Raw genomic sequence first — 16,982 nt, forward strand, 5'->3', positions numbered from 1 at the left:
GCTCTTCTCTCTTTTTTTTTCCTTGATGAGTCTGGTTAATGGTTTGTCAATTTTGTTGATATTTTCAAAGAACCAACTCCTGGGGCCATTGATCCTTTGAATTAATTTTTTAGTCTCTATGTAATTTAATTCTGCCCTGATCTTATTTCCTTCTTTCTGCACGCTCTGGGTTTTGTTGTTGCTGTTCCTCTAGGGTTTGCATTTTGTTGTTTTTTGTTTGTTTGTTTGTTTGTTTTAGATGTAAGGTTAAGTTATTTACTTGAGATCTTTCTATCTTCTTTAAGTAGGCTTGAATTGCTATGAACTTCCCTCCCAGGACTGCCTTCACTGTGTCTCATAGATTTTGGGTCATTGTGTGTTTGTATTCATTTGTTTTCAGATAGTTTTTGATTTCTTTGTTGATCTCATTGTTAATCCATTAATTATTTAATAATCTGTTATTTGGCCTCCATGTATTTGAATGTTTTTGAGTGTTTTTCTTGAGGTTGGTTTCTAGTTTAAAGCCATTGTGATCCAAGAAGGTGCTTGATATTATTTAAATTTTCTTGAATTTGTTAAGGTTTGTTTTGTGTCCTACCATGTGCCCTATCTTTGAGAATGATCCATGCATGTTTGAGAAGAATGTGCACTTTGCTTCTTTGGGGTGAAATGTTCTGTAGATCAATTAGGTCCATTTGATCTAGAGTGTCATTCAATTCTGCAATATTTTTATTGATTCTTCTTTTGGAAAATCTATCCATTGTTGACAATGGGGTGTTAAAATCCCCTACAATGACTGTAGTGCTATCTATCTCTTTTTTAAAGTCCTCCAATATTTTATTTATATATTTAGGTGTACCTATATTGGGCACATATATGTTTACAAGAGTTACATACTCTTGTTTGACCACCCTCTTAAGTATTAAGCAGTGACCTTTTTTGTCTCTTGCTGTGGCCTCTGATTTGAAGTCTACTTTGATGTAAGTATTGTTACCCCAGATTTTTTTCATGTCCATTTGCTTGGAATATGTTTTCCATCCCTTCACTTATAGCCTATGTATATCTTTTGTTCTGAGGTTTGTCTCTTGTAGGCAACATATATGTGGGTCATGTTTTATTATCCATTCAGCTACCCTGTGTCTTTTTATTGGAACATTTAATCCATTTACATTGATGGTTACTATTGATAGGTACTCATTCATTGTCAATTTTTTCCCTTTGTACCTGTGGTCCTCCCTCTCTCTATTTCTTTTCCTTCTTCTTAAAGTAGTCCCTTTAGCATCCCTTTAGCAGTCCCTTTGCAGTGCTGGCTTGGTTGAGATGTGCTCTTTTAACCTTCTTTTGTCTGGGAAGCTCTTTATTTCACCTTCCATTTTAAATGAGAGCTTTGCTGGATAGAGTAGGCTTGGTTGCATATCTTTACTTTTCATTACCTGGAATATTTTATGCCAATCCCTTCTGGCTTGTAGTGTTTATGTTGGGAAATCAACTGATAGCTTTATTGGCACTCCCTTGTTTGTTATTATCTGTTTCTCCCTTGCCTTCTTGAAGATTTTCTCTTTGTTTTTACATTTTGCCATTTTGACTGCAGTGTGTCATGGGGTGGGCCTCTTTGGGTTCATCTTGATCAGGACTCTTTATGCTTCCTGGACTACTTGCATGACTGTTTCCCTTACCAAGTGAGGGAAATTTTCTGTCATTTTTTTTCAAACAGGTTTTCTATTCCTTGTTCTTTTCTTCTTCTTCTGCTATTTCTTTGATGTAAATATTGTTACATTTCATGTTGTCCCAAAGCTCCTTTGAACTATCCTTATTCTTTTTGAGTCTTTTTTCATTTTGTTGCTCTGATTAGATGTTTTTTCCTACCTTGTCTTTGGCTTACTGATACAATTCTCTACTTCATCTAGCCTGCTTTTAATTCCTTCTAGTGTCTTCTTCATTCCAGATATTGTGTTCTTCATTTCCATCTGGTTCTTATTCAAGGTTTCTATGTCCTTTTTCATTCTGATGTAAGTCCTCCTAAGTTCCTTGTAGTTCTCACTAAATTCTTTGAGCATCCTTATAATCACTACTTTGAACTCTATGTCAGATAAATTGCTTGCCTCGATTTCACTTAGTTCTTTTTCTGGAGACTACTCCTTTTCTTTTGTTGGGGGGGTTGTTTCTTTGTCTCCCTGTTTTAGTTGTCTCTTTGTGTTTGTTTCTATGTATTAGATTGATTTGCTTTGACTCTCGGTCTTGTGGGGCAACATTGTGTGTTAGGAGTCCTGTGGGCCCCAGTGGTGCTGATTTCTTGATCTCCTGATCTGGATGCTCAAAGAATGTCCTCTGTGTGGACTCTCCTGTTGTATATGGGTCCTGACTGCTATTGGCCCATTTGTTGGTGGGCTCTTCTGTCTGGCTAAGAGGCTCAACCTCCACCAGATATTGTATGCTGTAGTGCTGGTGGTGGCAGAACAAAGCAAAATAACACAAAACAACATCAAAATAAGCAACTCCCCCGACCACTACAGCAATATTGACAATATAAGAGAGCAAAAAAAATATTAAAAGAGGAAAGAGAAGTGGGATAGTAGAGAAAGGGGAAAATAAAAAATAAGAATATGAGAAGGTGAAAGAAAAGTGATTTTGAGAGGAGAAAGGGAAAGAAAACTACTATTCATAATGAATTAAAAGAGGAAAATGGGGAAAAAGAACACATAAAATGTGACAAAATGTAATAAAAGGAGAGAAGAAGAGAACAGTGGAGTAGTCAAAGATAGAGTAGAATAGGAGATATGAAAGAAAAATTAGAGCGCCAAAAATAAAAAGAAAAATAGATTAAAAATAAGTTAAAAGGCTATGAAAAAGAAAAAGTAACTAAAATAAAGAGAAAAGAATCAAGTAGATTTGTCTCAGCACAGTTGAGACTTTGCCTCTGGTTTCTCCCTTTGGATCCTGCTCTGATGTCTAAGTCTGAGTCTGAGTCTAGTGTAAGCCAATGGCAGATGCCATCCACATTTAGCCTTTGGACACCTTTTTGAAGCTATAGGTGATCCACAGTTTGTGGCTGCTTCCTCTGGACTTGGCTCCCAGGGTGGGAGCTGCTCCTCAAAGCTGGCTTTTTATCAGCACTGGGTCCAGGGTTGTGTCAGCAACTATCCCGGGTCACCACAGGATCTGCCTCTGCCTTTATCTACTTGCTGGCTTGCTGTTAATCTTAGTTGTAGACCCAACTATTTCTGAGTGGGCTTCTGGAAAAACGGGGCTGTGATTCCTGGGTCTCCCATGGCAGGTGCCTTTCAGACTTCAAGAAAGATGATGGGTTCCCCCCCACTCTCCTGAGCCACTAATCTGAGTCTGTCAGGGATTATTTCTCTATATTTGGGAGGGTGGGGCACTTACTAGGCTTCCAGCACTCAGATTTTGTGTGCCAGGTGCTGGGAAGGTGTTTCTGTGGCTCTCCCATCAGAGGCAGGCAGCACTCTGTTTCTCAAAATAGTGTATGGTTTGGCTGCGCCTTACTGCCAGTCTCTGATGACCTCTGAGTCCATTTATGTTGCTGTCTCCTCAGCAAGAATTAAGATGCAGGATGGTAGAAAAGAAAAACAGACAAAACAGAATGCCACAACAAATAAAACTGAAGAAAAAAACCCCAAAAACTTGCTGAGTGGAGTGAACAGGATTTTGGAGGTTGTGGTGAGGGGATTTCCAGAGGGTGGGTAGAATGGTTTCCCACAGGGTAAGGTAATTGATTTTCTCCTGGGAGGGCCTAACTCTTCTCAGGAAAGATGGCTGTTGTGTAGCCGAGGTATATCAGGGCCCCCCAGACCCCACAGATGCTCGTCCAAGACTCTTCCTCATGCCTCCCACTCCAGATTCTCCTCAGGCAACTCTAGTCTGTGCCACCCTCCCTTTGGTAGGGCCCAGGGTGGGTAGCCACAAACATAAAACCTGTGCTTTGCCCCTTTAAAAAAGGTGATGTATTTATCTCCAGTGATTTTTGTCTCACCTCAGAGCCGAGAGCCCCCATGGTGCAGACTCCTTGATCTCCCGATCAAGTTGCTCTCGGAATGCCCTTTGTATGGGTTACGTGACTCTCCTGTTGTATATGGGACCTGATTTTTATGGGCCCATTCCTTGGCAGGAACTTTCCCCCATCTGGCTAACTGGGAGCTCAGCCCCTCCCAGCCTGCCTCTGCCTTGAGAGGACTTCTAGGGGTTGCATCCTCAGTTGGGACATTACAGGAGGCCACCTATCAACTCCTCTCTCACACTGATGCCTCTCCCCCATCTCCCAATTCAATAGAATATATCCTGTGTGCAACATCTTCTTTTGAGTCTCATATCCTGATGGGGTGGGTGAGGAAGGGGGAGGGTCCAGCAGCAAAACTGAAACACAGGACAGTGGCTGGGCACTAATGCTGCTCTCTCCAGTGAGGCTCCACCTCCGACCCCTGCCACTGTGCTCCCACTGCTGCATTCCCTCCATGGTCTCTGCTGCCAGTGCTGCCCAGGAGGCCTCTCTTTGTCCTTGTGCTCCTGGTTCCTCAGCTGATCTGCAGCCTCCTCAGTCAGAATCTGTCCTGTTCATGGTTCTAGTGGTGTCTGGGACCAGGGAGGCTACAACCTTCTCCAAAACAAGTACCACAGTCCCTAGGACCCTGACTCCTGGCTGCAGGTTGCGTGGCCCAGCCTGGCAAGGCACAGAAGCCACACAGGCAAGTTTGGGTGTGAGGTGTAGCCACTGTGGCAGCTTCTTCCTGAGGAGAATATTGCAAATTTCACAAAAGGGGTCCTGCTCCACATCTGTGCAGACAGAAACACCAGGCTGGGTAGCGGTTGCAGTTGTGGTGGCCGTGGCTCTGACAGAAGAACCTGGGCCTCCAGCCCCTGAGTGTTTTTGCAGGTGGACAGGCACTCTCATACTTGCAGCACACACCTACCCACTCGTCTGCACACATACTCACACATACTCTCACTCACTCTCAGCTGGATTTTTGAGTTGGTTGCTCTGTGGTTTAGCTGTAACTGGTCTGGGGCTGGGAGCATGGGGACAGAGCCTCCAGCTGCTCTTGGAACCTAAAATAAATGATTTTTAAGTGTCACTTAATGTTCACTCTATAATCAAACATCCGTGATTATCTCAAAATTATCTGGTAATAGTTGATTTGTATGAATTAAGATTCATGCAATCTCCACTTACTGCATTTGTGTCTCTTGAGTCTTCTGTTTTCTCTGTAGTCTACCCACTTTTCCCCTTTTACCATCATGCTACTGAATTTTTGCAAAAACTAGATTAATGCTTCTAAAGAATATTCCACATTCTGGATTTGCTTATTTGCCTTTTTTCAGTGCCATTTAACTAATTACATATATCTCCTATAAATGAAAGTTAGTTGTAAATCCTGATTTTTATTTTGTTTTGCAAGAACACTTTTAGGTGATGCTCTGTGTCGTGTTGCATCGTGTTTCAGCACTACAGTGATTGCTCATTCCTTCTTTAGTGAGGCTAGGAGTATGGTGGATATAAGTCCTGGAAATATAATCCCATCATTATGAAATATCTCATAATCTTTCATCTACTATTATCATTGAATCATGATCCTTGCCTGTATCTGTTCCTTATTTCAGTAGAACCTGCAGAACAAAGATTTCCTCTTCTGTTCTTCCTTCCACATTTCTAAGTGAAATTCTTCAGCAAAGGAGAACTTTCCCTTGCTAACCAGAGATATTTGATTATATTAAAATATTATTGAACAGGGGATAGGCAGGATAATGTTCTTTTTAATGAGCAATTTTCAGAGTTCTTGCCTTAGTTACTTTCAGTCATGTCCAATGAGGCAATTTTTCCCTTTCTCTTTTTTAAGTGTAATTTTTACACCACAGATTTTTATATAGTCAATGTGTCAGTATGTTTAAATCAGCTGTACTTATCAGATTATTGGTTGTTCTTCCTTTGACCAAAGGGGGCCTTTGAGGTTGCATCCTGTTTTGTTATTGCTGTTTGTTTGTTTGTTGCACTAGCCTATGATTCTTGAACATTCCCTTGCTTTCTTCTATGAGATACTTCAGCCAAATCTTGTGTGTGTCCAGCTTTAGACCAGGAATCAGCTATTCCTCCAAGGAGCGCTGCATGCCAGGTCACTCGTTGCTAATGGGTGGTCACTGACTCTAGGAGTTTTCAGTGGACAAAGCTAGAAATTATGTATGTTTTAAAACAAGACAAAATAATCCAGAGTCTAAGTTGATATTTACAATTTGCATGTAACACTACAGCATTTTCACTTAATTTAAAATATTTTTATCCTCATATCTATCTTTATAATAAAACTTTTGGCTCCTAAAAGCACTAGTATGATTTGTAACTTGCATTTTTCTATTCTCTACATAAAATAGTTTTCAAAATTATAATATAAATACTCATAATTGAATTGCATAATGAAATTCAGTATGTAAATACTACTAATAATGTAAAAATGGAATATAATTTATCTTATAAGAATATATAGTAAAAAAATACTGTGTTCTAAAGTCACTTGAAGTAATTCTTATCTCTATGTGTTTATATTGCAACAGGATATACAACGAAACTCTAAATCAAGTATGAAGGAAGAATAAAGGCATTTTTGACATAAAATGACTCAGGAAATTTACTTTCCATTCTATACCAGGGAATTTCTTGAAGATTTCACCCAGTAAAAAAATAAAATAAAACAAACCAAGAGAGATTTCAGAACCAAGAAATAGTACATTAACATTAAGAGCATAAAGTGGAGACTTTCCCAGTACCAGACAGCTGGGTCCTACATAGCAATGGTGCAGACTGGGCCAGGCTCACAAAGGTCTTAGCAGGGGTGTCAAACTCATTTTCACCAGGGGCCACATAAATGTAACTACTCTTTAACTGTTAAGGAGTTGAAATTATATTCGGCTCTTTGAAGGTAACCACGAGGCTGATGTGACCCCCAGTGAAAATGAGTTTAACACCCCTGCAAGAGAGTAGAAGCAAAAAGGTATATTCCATGGACAGTTTCCATAGACTGCTTGAAGTACTGGACTAATTTAAAGATCTAATAAAGGCACTGTGCAGAAGAAATTGAGAAGGGCACTTAGAATAACTAAAAGTTCTCTGAGAGAGGAAATGTAATTATACAACTTTTATTGGTTCTGCAGGGAATCTCCAAAACTGACATTAATTTGATGTTACTTAATGATTTTTAACTTTTAACACCAATGTGTGGTTAAAACACAGAAGTTTAATTATAGTTATGGAAAAAATATAAATATTATCAGCACTGACTCTGTAAAAATACTGATGGAACTTAAAAGATGGATTGGGGGGATACTGACAAAGGGAAAGCAAGCGGTTTAATATTCTTATTCTGCAAAAAATGAAATCAAGAGTCACTGTCTATGAAATAAAGATTTTTGTATATCACTTCAATATGCAAAGAAAGCAAGAACTATTAGAATGTGTATTCCTAGGGAGAACAGGGTTAAGACTGAAGAGAGTAGGGCTCAGGCAGGTAACTTATGTTTTTTTCTAAACCAATCTGTAGTGCAATACATTTATTAAATAGTGTGATGGAATACATTAATCAAACAGTATAATATTAATATTTACAGTAGTAGTATTAGATGGCAGAATTACCACTCCAAGAAATATATCTCACAACATGACCTGGGAAAATCTCCCAGGGTGCCAATTAAAGCTTAAATTATTGAAAGCGGTGAAAGAGTGATGGTCAATATGGAGGCTAGGAAATAGAAATACCACCTGTGAGTAATTGGTGTGCCTAAATAAATAGAAAGAAATGATATCAATAAAATAGGAGCTATATTCAAAGAAAGAAGAAAAATGTTCATTCCTGATAGAATTCTGAGTCAAAAGAAAAAAAATGGCTTACTCTTTATGAGAAACAAATTTTATCGAAAGCTATCCTTACAGGCATATCTACACATCTGAATTAAGTTATGAAATTGAAAAGCGAGAGAGAGATTACCAGAAACATAGAGACAGAAGCTTTGGGCTCTCCTAGGACTTCCCTTTCCTAACACTTGATTAATATATGAGCACTGATATAAGGTGGGATAGACACAAAGTAGTGACCTAAGAATTTGAGTTGGAAGCAAGTTGTTTTTATATGAAGAGAGCAGGAAGATACTTTCAGATATTCAAAAATTCAGGAAAAAAACTATCAATGAGCAGTGAGGACCCCTTCAATGTAAAGCATACTCTGAAGCAAACCCTTTAGGGAAGGTAGTATGGTGTTGATGATATTAAAAGCAAGGGGTTGGTGGTGGGAAAATGGAGACAACTGTACTTGAATAAAAAAAAATAAAAGCAAGGGGTTGAAACCTTATCCCCTGGTTCAAATGTTGATTCATTTCAGTTCCTGATTTCATGAAGATGATCTTGCATTTCTAGAACTTCCGACTTTCTGCCTGAAGCAAATAGAATTTCTCTTTGCAAAACAATAACATCATACTAAGCCACAACTTATCTCTACAACATTTATGGGAAACACTAAACACTTGTTTAGAAATAGCCATAATAGAGCATGGGAACACACACACACACACACACAGACACACACACACACACACACACACACACACACACAAATTAAACACAAATCATACAGGTCATGATGAAAATGCCTAATGTATATGTACCTAGAATTCCAGAAAGAGGGACGGAAAAGAATGGGAAGACTGATATTTTATAAATAACAGCTGTTTATGTTCCTTAACTTGAGAAAGACATCAAGTCATAAAGTCAAGAAACATTACGAACCCCAAGCAAGACAAACATAAAGAAAAGAACACAGGCTGAGCATAGTTATACTGACAAAAGCCAAAGAACAAGGGAAAATTTGAAGGAGGCCAGGAAAAAAGACATAACATGTAAAGAAGAAGAAATAATAAGCCTAATAGCTGATGCCTCAAAAGAAACTGAAAGGCGGAGGATAAGACTGCATCTTCAAAGTACCCGATAGAAAATAGCGGCCAGCCCAGAAGCCTGGGCCCAGCAAGTACACCCTATGAAAATGATAGTGAAAGGCATTTACAGACACTCTAAAAGTTTGAGAATTAACCACCTGCTAATTTGTATCAAAGAAAATATACTTCAGGCAGAAGAAAAATGATCCTTGATAGGAACTTGGAGGCAGAATGAGTGCAAACTAATAGTGCTAAATTTGGATAATTTTAAAAGAACGCTAAGTATATAAAATAACAATAGTAAGCCTGTTTTTTAGAATTTAAAATGTAGATAGAACTAAAATTTCAGAAGCCAATACTAATATTCCAATAAAGCTTGTCCTTAGTTCTTGAGAAAGCTGGTCCATTTACGCCTGATGGACAGCCCGTTGGCACCAACCCTTCTTGGTGAGAACTGTGCTCTAGCTTTTGTCCCCTGGAGCCTCAGTTCTATTGAAACTGTCTTCTTCTCGGCTTCTCAGCCACATCCGCTGGGATCAGGAGGAGTTCCCAGAGGAGAAGGGTCTCAGTGCTACAGATCTCCACTGTCTTGGTTGCTTCTCTGATTCCTCATTTTTTTTTAAGTTTGATATAGCATTTCTAGGTGTTTTCTATAGGCAGTTTGGTCTAAATTACATAGTCTGCCTGTACCACAAATGGTGCATACATTTTAAAACTTAATTATTACCCTCCTTATTATTAAAATTTCTCTGTTCTAAACCATTAGAGTGTGAAGTAAATAAATATAGAATACAAATATCAAGAGATAGAAAGCTACTGAAATGACAAGGCAATGTAAGAATAACACATAAAGCAAATTAGTTGAGGTAGTAAAAATATCACAAGTATATTATGTATATTTTGATACAATAATCACTATAAATTGAAAATCTCAGTTATAAGAAAACAAATGAGCAGAGTTTTAAAAATTCACTTAAATATTATTTATAAGAAATATGTATAAAGAAGCATAATTCAGTAATTTTAAGAGAAAAAGATAAAATATGAAGCAAGCACATGTAGTTAAAAGACAGACAGGAGGATTTGAAGTATTTTTCTTAAATTAAAATGTATGATTAAAGATAAAATATAGAATCAATTAGAAATCTGCATGAATCATTTCTCAGTGATAAAGATATAACTGTTAATTCACATAACTGTGCTAAAATACTCAAGTAGAAAAATGTTTGACCTACAAGAAAAAGATGGACTCTAATATCAAAGTAGTGGGACATTTTAATATGCTTTTCTCTGTTTCTAGCAAATAAAATAATGTATGGACTAACACAAAAGAGGGTGGGGAGCAGTGTTTGTAAAAACCTCAGTGCATCAGCCTCATGGAGGAGGAGCTCTACACGTGCGGCTGTCTGGTGCCGCCTGCACGTATTTGGTTCCAGTTGGTTTGGGGTACGTGTGGACATTGTTCGTTTGTAAAGACTGCCCAGGCAATTGCAGCATCCAGAGTCAAGGACTTATGATGCAGCAGGAGGGAATCTGAACATGATTTTAATAAAGTTAGTATCACAGCTATATATTAAATTGTGTATCTTACAGGGAGTACCTCTTTAAAAAATACCCACAAATTATTTATAAAAATAGTTCACTTACAAAGTCCGAAGACTCCTCAATAAAATACCATGTGTATTCTCTGTTATAATAAAATGATATTGATAAAATTAAAAATGCACTTTAACAAGTATTGACTCAAAGCAAAAATAAAAACTATTGTTTAGTACAATATTTAGAAAATGGAATAGTTATAAATTTCAATTATTATATTAATATAATTTTAATTATTTTGAGCATATATAAAATATATGGCTAACAATTTCCTCAGAGAGAAATTAATACTGCTAATTATTTTATTATTAAATGAGACAGAGAATAGAGAGGAAAGAATTAAAGAGCTAGCTTGTGATTCGTATACTCCCATTAGTGGAGGAATCCAACCCACAGAAGGGCTTTAAAAGCCAAGAGATCTGGTTGCTCCCCTTGTCAACAAGACCTCTGGGTAAAGAGACTAATAATATTTGCAGGGAGGAAGGATCTTATCTACAGAATTCCCTTTCGATAATATCACTAGCTAAAAGGCTTACTGAAAGTAAATAAAGACAAAATCTACTGAAGCATGAGGCATGGCTCACTGGAAAAATACATATAAGCTATCCAACACTCTGGGTATAAAATAGAGATTTTACTCAACTTAAATTCTCCTCCCGTTATGTGAAATAACTTGTGAGCTCCATTTAGAGACCTCATCTATTATCATGGACTAGAAAGTGTAGGTTTCATGTGAGAAGAAAGTGTCTGGGAAATTACCCTTATGTCCCAGAACTTTCTCTGCTTTGGAGTCCTCATAGCTTTGAATTGTTCATAAAGCTTCATGTTGAGCAAGAACTTGGATCTGTGGGTATCCAATCTGACAATTTGATTATTAGCTCAGAAAGTAAATGAAGAGAAATAAATGAAGTAATATTGTTGCCAAGATGTTTAGAATAATACTCATATAGCAAATTTAAGGAAAGTAATTGATGAAGATGAAATACAAAATAAGAAGAAAAGAGAAATTAATAGCATTGATGAATTCAAGAGCTAGTCTCTGAGGAAAATAATCAACTTAATGAATGAGCTCGAGAGGATTTCTGTGGAGCTCTTTTTCTGTTTAGCCCCCTCACTCTGTCCCTCTCTGATTTCAGCTGCCTCAGTTTGCTCAAGCTTTGACCTCTTTCTCTTCAGCTCAGCTGGTGTGTCAAGTTCTGCTCACCTTCTCCACTTTTGAGCTGTGCTCTGCAAAGTCTCTCATGCAGTAAGCTGGGGTTATCACTGGGCTCATCTCACTCATTTTCTTTTTCTCCCAGCACTTAGTCCTTCTGTCCAGTGTCTGAAAAACAGATGTTTCATTGACTTTGTCCAGTGTTATAGTTGCCTTTATGGGAGGCCAGGTCTGGACCATTTGATCACTCATGGCTGAAAAGTATATTTAAAAGCAAGAAAAACAAAGAAAAAGGGAGCAGAAAAAAAAAGTTTGCAAAAAGGAGGACAAAAAAGAGGAAGAAACCTCTCAAATTTAATAATGAGTAAAAGGATAAAATATCATATTCCAATGCAAATAATGGAGTAAAAATACACTCAAAAACAAACAAAAAGAATAGGGTTGACTTAAAGTTCAACTCAAAATACATTGCAAAAATCAATACTCTCATAAAGAAACAAAAACAAATATTTAAAAAATTAAAAATAAAGAGGGGGATATAACAACTTATATATAAAAATCTTTTAAGTATGTGAGAAACATTTTTACAATTCTATACTTGAACATTTAAAATGTGGATAAAATAAATTAATTTTTACAAAAAATACAAATTGCTAAAATTAAGTCAAGAAGGGATATGAAGACAAAAACAACAACCTTGGACAATATTAGAAACATTTTTATAAAATAAATAGACCAAAAACAAAACAAAACAAAACAGAAAAGCCTGTGTTCTTGTCCTTTCCACTTCTTTAACATGATGGTCAGATAATTTTGCATAAAACTTTAGGTAAACCTACAAAAGAACTCCAAATTTTAGGCAATTTAATAGTTAAAATGAATAGAGAAAGACAGAAAACTCCAGCACTCATTTTTGCAAAGCTAGTTTCTGTCTGATGCCAAATATCAAATAAGAGTTCATCAATAAAGGAAAATGGCTAAGCCATCTAAAATTCATGGGGTGGAAAAAATGTAGAAGTCATATGAGAAATTTTACCAGAAAAATAACAGGGTACAGACTACAACTCTTAAAGCATACTATAATTCTATAATAATAAATACTGCATATAAATGATGTTCAGAATACACAAACTCATTCATGAATAAAGTTGTAGATCTTGAAAGAGACCTAAATGTTAGTTGTAGTAAAAAAGTTAAATGATAAAAGTGACCTTTTTTTAGCAGTTAGAAAATAATGGATTATTCAAAAAAGGTTTGTGAATAACTAGGTAATCACAAAAAATATATAAAAATCTCATCCCACTTCATACTTTACAACAAAGTTTTGAGTAGTTTAAAGACTATATTAAAAAATGTAATTATGATAGTCCCATTATGATAGAAATGGAGGGTAATATTTATGTTACTGTATTGAGGGGGAAGATTTCTATCTACTATACCAAAGGCAAACATCATAAAACAAATACTGATAAATCTACCTAGGAAAATTTTTGTAGGTATACTACAACATTAACAAGGAACTGGCAACTTTTACTTTTTGGTCACAACTGAGTCACAGGAACTGGAATTACCCTACCATCTTAAAAAAAATTTTTAAACAGTGTATACAGCAATACTTTATAGACATGGAAAACAGGCTGTACAAAAAAGTAATCCTTGAAAGAAGGGAAAAATTGAGGTGAACCCGACAATATTCCAGTTTCTGTTGCCTGTGGAGTGTTCAGGCGGCAAAGCAGAAAGAGAGACATCAGAAGAGCCTGGTGGTCTTCCTGGGTTGAGAAAAACAGCTGAATATTCAGGGAGAGCAAAGCAGCTAGAATTCACTGGGCAGAAGACTGGAGACGAGAGAGACACATAGCAAAGGAGCTCTGGAGATAAAGAGGAGGTTCCCCTTGAGTGTGCAGCAATGTACTGATCACAACAGACATGTGAGGAACTACCCAAGGCTGAGGAAAGAACTATTATAAAGGAGTGGTGAGACAAGTCCTAAAGTTTTCACAGAGCTGAGAATAGTTCATATTCATAACCAGGGTGAAAAAACCTACTAATATGCAGGACCTCAGACAGAGCACTCAGTAGTGGAGACACATTAACCCCTAGGACTAAAATCTCCCTCTGGCTGCACTGATCAGAGTTTAGAAGCAAATCTAAAAGGATCTAGCAACTCATACCAGAACAAAAGAGTTAGAAGTTGAGATTTAGAATAAATAATAATTAAAAATACTCTTAGTTGTATATTAACTGAGTTTTACATACAACTTTCTAGTTCACAAAATGATTCTTACAAACATTACCTCATCTTAGATTTGACTTCCTTGTGCTACAAATTTGTATGTACGAGTTAAACAGGATCACGGTGATCTAGCTATCTGACAACCTTCATGTACTAGAGACATATCGTGATGCTTTTGTTTGTAAAACTGTTTAGAGATGGCTGTCTTGAAGATGGACACTGAGTTAAAAAATGAATTTTCTGTAATTGAATAAAGCACAGAATATATTTATGCCTTAGATCTGTGTCAACCCTTAGTGGCAAGATAAACTTTTTACTGATAGGGGTAAAAGGAGGAAATGAAGGGTATTCAGTAGTTTAGTTCAGTGTCAGATCTCTTTGTGTCCAGAGGATTTAACCTAACATGCTAACAACTGATGACAACTAGCCATGCTAGTGCCAAGGTCAACTCAAATATGGTTGGAGAAGGGGGAGCGGGGAGATCCAAAGCCTTGGAAAGTTGCTTTTGGGAAGTCAGTTTTAATACATGTGCAACTATTCAAAGATCAAAAAGGAAAATGGCAGAGTTTGTATGACAGACTGCTTGTAGCTTTTAGTGTTTTTAAAGACACATTTAATGGTTTCATCAATTTAAACATTGAAATGAATGTTTATTCATTAAACATTAATGAGTAAAATACATTCATTAATAAAAATTACAAAACATTATTATATACAAAAATGTATAGACAGATTAAATGCAAAGTGTAAAATAACCAAAGTAGGCTCAAAAAGGATACACTACTATAAATTATAAATAAATCTTCGTAAAAGTGGCTCCTTCCTAATTGTTAAGTCATTTCATGTTATAAAATTGCCTTTTCACACATAATGTTGTGTGTTGCTAAACAATTTTCTGTTTTATATTAATCATTGATGGTTAGCTCTTTCCCTAGGTAGATATTCTCAATATTTATACTTCAATTAATGAAACATATTCTGCCCTGTTGCTTAACAGAGGGATAGAGTCTTTCAGTTCTTCAAAAGGACACATGCTCAATTTGCTAGAAAGAAATATTATACCAAAAAAACCCACGTGTGGGTGAGAAATAAATGAGCTTTACCCACCTTGAACACTGTATTTATTTAATTAGTAAAGATATTATTATTTGTGTTTTAATTATCTATTTCTTCTTCCTAGAATGAATCCTTAATATCAAACTCATGAAAAAGATACTTTTCAACCACATGGTAAACTCCTTTATCTTGTCTTTGAATAGAGACGCAGTCAAAGCTCACCCTGTACTAGGGCACTTTTGTTTATCAGCATCTCCCTGAGTGTTCCCCTCTGTTCAGGTTTACTGCCCATCACTAATGAAGCTGTGAGAAGAAAACAGACTAAAGACTTTTGTCTTGTTATCTCTGAAAATAGATGGTGATTTTCTTTTCTATCCTCAAGAAACTTGCTTGCTGCAAGATAAGGGTTTTATATAGAGAGGAAAAAAACCTTAATTGTTTTCCACCTTCTCTTCTTTCTAACAGGTACAACAGAAAAAGATATTAGAAAACAAAACAAAAATAAAGCGCTCTGAGGCAGAATGAGATCAGGTTCAATGGACTAGAGTGTCTTCCTCTTGTTTTCTGTAAAAGTATTTTCCCTTTCAAAGCTTATCAAGAAACGACCCCCAAAAGGATCCATCTCCTACTTAATATGTCAGGCTTAGAATGTATTACTTTTTTCCAGTGGGAGATGCTGCATAAATGGAAAGTTAGAATTAAAAGGATGCTGGGAGGGAAATTAATATTTTCCCTTTAGGGTCATTCATAAAATCTTTGCTTATTAGCAGAGTGATGAAAAAATAAATTGAGTTTTATTTCAAGGAATTGGAATTCAATATCAACCTTTGTTTAATGCCTTAGAAACAACAGGGAGGGCAAAACCATCCATCACACACAACCTATAATAAAACCTTTTGAAGTAATAGGAACAGCTTTTGCTTAGCCAGTCATCTGAATGGAAGCTGGAAAATAGAGACTTAAATTGACCTCTAAATAAACAAGACTAACTCTTGAGCATCGACTTTTTAAACAACCAAATATCATTCAAACCAAGACTCTGGAAAATTGCTTAAGAATTAAAATCTGCCTATTCAATCAAACAGCAAACCAGTTACCAGAAAACCCAGAGCATGTGAAAATGGTATAATTTTGACACTAATACCATGAAAGTATCAAAAATTCCACAAAAGCAAGCTTAAGTCCCCCTATATCATTGAATACATTGTTTATCATGCAGTGTGTATTTCACTGTCAAAACACTGTTCTTGGGAATACCAAAGACAAGTACAAAACCTCAACCTTATTGAGGGAATTTTGGCAATATTTAGAAGAGTAATTTATGCCTTTGCCTTTTGACCTAGCAAACCCATGTCTAGGTATTTATAGCAAGTTACACTGGGAAATACATGCAAAGACTTGTGTTCAGGCATTTATTCTGGCATTATTTATAATGGTGGAAGATTGGTAACAGCCCAAATTTGCATGAAATAAACAACCTATTTTCATTAACTCATTGAAACACTATGCAGCAGTATATAGGAATAGAAATCTCTATGCATAGATATGGAATGATCTCTATTATATATTCTCATAGAAAAAAAGCAAGGCATAGAATAGTAAATGAAATATGCTACCTTTGGTGAAAGAAAGAAGCTATGTATAATATACATTCCTTAGTTTTATAGAAAGAAACACTAAAAGCATAAGTCAAAAATTAATAAAAATCATTACTTATAGAGAGTATGAGGAAACAGGGTAGATAGGACAAGTAAAGAGACAAGATTTAAAAAGAAGTTGTTAATATAGTCTTGCTTTCATAAATGTATTAAAACATTTAAAATAAAATTTAAAATAGGAAACAATATCTAACAATTAAAAATAAACAAAAAAGACATTTTTCTTAATAAACCACACAGATAAGAATTCTTTCGAGCAACTTTTAGAATACATTATTTTGACTGTATAGTCTTAGTGGAAAATAATGTGAGGACAGGTAGAATACAAAGAAATCTGGTACTTCACTTAGTAGTCTAATTAAAAGTAGTATATTGACAT

At 36.1% G+C, this 16,982-nt stretch overlaps 1 long non-coding RNA gene across 1 annotated transcript; it reads right to left on the bottom strand.

Annotated features, from left to right (window-relative positions):
• Nucleotides 1–206: 206 nt before the first annotated feature.
• LOC118501507 lies at nt 207–16,434 on the bottom strand. The gene is made up of 3 exons (XR_004904131.1): nt 16,424–16,434; nt 3,868–3,872; nt 207–393 (listed from the first exon to the last, which is right to left on the bottom strand). It is a non-coding gene; the product is annotated as an uncharacterized LOC118501507 (long non-coding RNA).
• Between the last annotated feature and the right edge of the window lie 548 nt (nt 16,435–16,982).

The sequence above is a fragment of the Phyllostomus discolor genome, chromosome 6 (assembly GCF_004126475.2).
Source record: "Phyllostomus discolor isolate MPI-MPIP mPhyDis1 chromosome 6, mPhyDis1.pri.v3, whole genome shotgun sequence".
NCBI lineage: Eukaryota > Metazoa > Chordata > Mammalia > Chiroptera > Phyllostomidae > Phyllostomus > Phyllostomus discolor.